Raw genomic sequence first — 3,033 nt, 5'->3', positions numbered from 1 at the left:
CACGGTTTTCTATTGTGGTGGCTCCTCTTGTTTTGGAGCATGGGCTCTAGGCACGTGGGCTTTAGTAGTTGCAGCACACAGGCTCAGTAGTTGTGGCTCGCGGGTTCTAGAGCGCAGGCTCAGTAGTTATGGTGCACAGGCTTAGCTGCTCCGCGGCATGTGGGATCTTCCCGGACCAGGGCTCGAACCCGTTTCCCCTGCATTGGCAGGCAGATTCTTAACCACTGCGCCACCAGGGAAGCCCTGAGCAGAACTCCTGAGGAAGGGAAGAGTTCCACGGCTGTATTCTGACCCATTCCCACCCCACCCCTCCACCCCTGGGACTTTGCAAAGTCCAGCAGTGCTGGACACCGATGAGAAGCAGAGCTTCTATGGGAGGAGTTGAGGCCTAGGATGGCTGGGGTGGAGTCTCCTCCTCTCTTTGGGAGGCGGCCTCCAGGGCCTGGGGTCTGGAATGAGTTGTAAATATTGTTCCTGTATCAAGCACTGTCCTACTTTGAGAGATGTGTCACTGGTACTTGGGAAGCTGGAAACACACACTTCCCCTCCCTTAAGCATCTGACAGAGAGGGGAGAACCTGCCCAGAAGCTATCTGCTGGGCCCTGGCAACAGGCTGTGGAGATGGATCTCAGCAGTTTCCTGGGGCAGGAGGACATCTTGCATCCATGGATGGTTCTGGATTTCTTTGAAGGATGGCCGATCTGATGGTCTCAGGGCCAAACGCCATCTAATGAGATGTTGACACTCTGAAGAGACCCTCTGCCTGAAGAAAACTTGGCCCCTGATGGTCTCATCGTGCTCAAAGGGAATATTTCCACAGACCATATCGTACAGCAGGACCCCCAGAGACCAGACGGCTGCTGACTTGCCATGGTAGCCATGGTAGCGAAGGTAGCGGATCCACTCTGGAGGACTATACGCTCGGGTCTCATCCAAGTCCGTGTAGACGGTGTCCGCGAGCAGCGCCCCGACCTGAAGTCGATGAGTTTGAGCTCGCCGTGACTGAGGTCGATAAGGGTGTTCTCATCCTTGCCGTTGCGGTGAAGCACCCCGCAGCTGCGGCAGTTCTGCACGGCCTGCAGCACCTGCCAGAAGCAGCTGCGGGCCAGATCCACCTGCAGGGCCCCCCTTTCTGTGATAAAGTCGAAGAGTTCTTGCGCTGGCTCGGCCTGTCCAGGATCAGGGCGAAACCGCTGGGCCTCTCGAACCAGCCCAGGAGCCTGATGACGCCGGGGAAGCCCGAGCTCACCTTCTTCAGCAGAACCGCTTCCGTGGGCACTCGGGTGCCGTTAGGCAGCTCTCCCCAGCCTGCAATACGGTCCTTCTCCACGTGCTTGATGGCCACTGGCAAGTTGTCGGCGACACGGATGCCGGAGTAGACAGAGCCGAAGCCGCCGCTGCCCAGGAGCAGGCTCACCTGGCACTGTGACTCCAGGGGCTCCTTCTCCTTGCCGGGCGCCAGCTTGGTGGCGTGCAGGTCATTGCAGGGCGCGGCACGCAGGCGGTCAAGACAGTTGGTTTTGGACAAGAGCATCCCAACCTCCAGGATGTCGGCGTAGGGACGGAGTCTGGAGGAGCTGCAGCAGGAGCTGGGGCTGGGGTTGTGCCGCTGGCTGTGCCTACGGCTGGGGCTGAGGCTGTGCTGGGTCTTCATTGCGGCAGGTGGGCTCCTTAGTTGCGGCACGTGAATTCCTAGTTGTGGCACGCGTGTGGGATCCAGCTGCCTGACCAGGGATTGAACCCAGGTCCCCTGCATTGGGAGCGTGGAGTCTTATCCACTGTGCCACTAGGGAAGTCCTCTTAATATTTTTCTTTGTGTAAAAAGAAAAGGCTCAGGATCAGAGGCTGTATCATTCTTGGAGTGAATGTCATGAAGATCATCAATCATCAGATCAATACACGCCCGGTCATTGGTGTCTGGAATCCTCTTTGTGTACTTACATGAGCACCACTTGCTATTTTAAAATGTTAATTCAGTGAACCAAAATCATACTATCTATCTACCCATGCAACCATCCATTAGAGACATGGTATAATGCAGAGGAGAGAAGCACGGACTCTACAGCCAGACTGCTTCAGTTTGAAGTCTGGCTCGACCGTTATTAGCTCTGTGACCTGGAGGGGGTGATTACTTGTCTTGCATCTACGCTCTGGACTCAGGGATCTATTCTCTGAGTCATTCTTCTTTTCCCAAGAAACGCAGATCCTGTTTGCAGCTGAGTAGTTTTGCAGCCTGCTTCCTGCCTGCAGAGGTTTGAGGGTTCAAAGGCCTCTTTTCCTTTTGTACTGTCTCTGATCATTTCAGTCCAGAGCTGGTTGTTTATGCCAATACATTTCTTTTAAAAATGTTGTGGGTCTCCTATGAATTCAGGAGTGGCTTAGCTGGGTGAAGTTGCAGACAAATTGTTGGCCAGGGTTGGGGACCAATGAAGGCCTGACTGGGGCTGACAAACCTATTTCCAAGATGGTGCACTCACACGACTGGTTAGTGGGTTCTGGGTATTGGCGGGAGGCCTCAGTTCCCCATCACGTGGGCATCTCCATAGAGTTCTCATGTGTCCTCACAGCACGGCAGCTGGCTTCCCCCAGACCAGGTGATCCAAGAGAGAGCAACGCAGAAGCTACAATGTCTCCTATGACCTTACCTGGGAATGTACACATTGTCATTTCCTCAATCTTGTATTGGTGACACAAGAACATAGATGAGGAGGTAAGGACCACCAGAGGCCATCTGGAGGTTGGTTACTAACAGGACTTTTTCAGAGCAAGTCTGAGACAAGTTTTTTAAAATTAAAATTAAAATTTTTTTGTAGCTGCACCATGGGGCATGTGGGATGTTAGTTCCACGACCAGGGATGGAACCCGCACCCCCTGCAGTGGAAGCGTGGAGTCTTGACCACTGGACCTCCAGGGAAGTCCTGAGACAAGTTTTTTTTTAATGCCATTTGAGGCCTTGGGGTTTTCTTTAGGTTTGATCTCTGATTGACTAAACAAGCATTTATTTGGTCCCAACTGTGGGCCAGGCACCATGTG

General features: G+C 53.7%; 1 pseudogene across 1 annotated transcript; it reads right to left on the bottom strand.

Moving 5' to 3' along the window:
- Positions 1 to 588: 588 nt before the first annotated feature.
- On the bottom strand, positions 589 to 1,549 carry LOC309817434 (serine/threonine-protein kinase pim-1-like; annotated as a pseudogene). The gene has a single exon. The product of its transcript is annotated as a serine/threonine-protein kinase pim-1-like (transcript).
- Positions 1,550 to 3,033: the final 1,484 nt, after the last annotated feature.

Source organism: Mesoplodon mirus (genome assembly GCF_964341445.2).
Source record: "Mesoplodon mirus genome assembly, chromosome: 15".
NCBI lineage: Eukaryota > Metazoa > Chordata > Mammalia > Artiodactyla > Ziphiidae > Mesoplodon > Mesoplodon mirus.
This window is presented reverse-complemented; position numbering and strand designations above follow the sequence as displayed.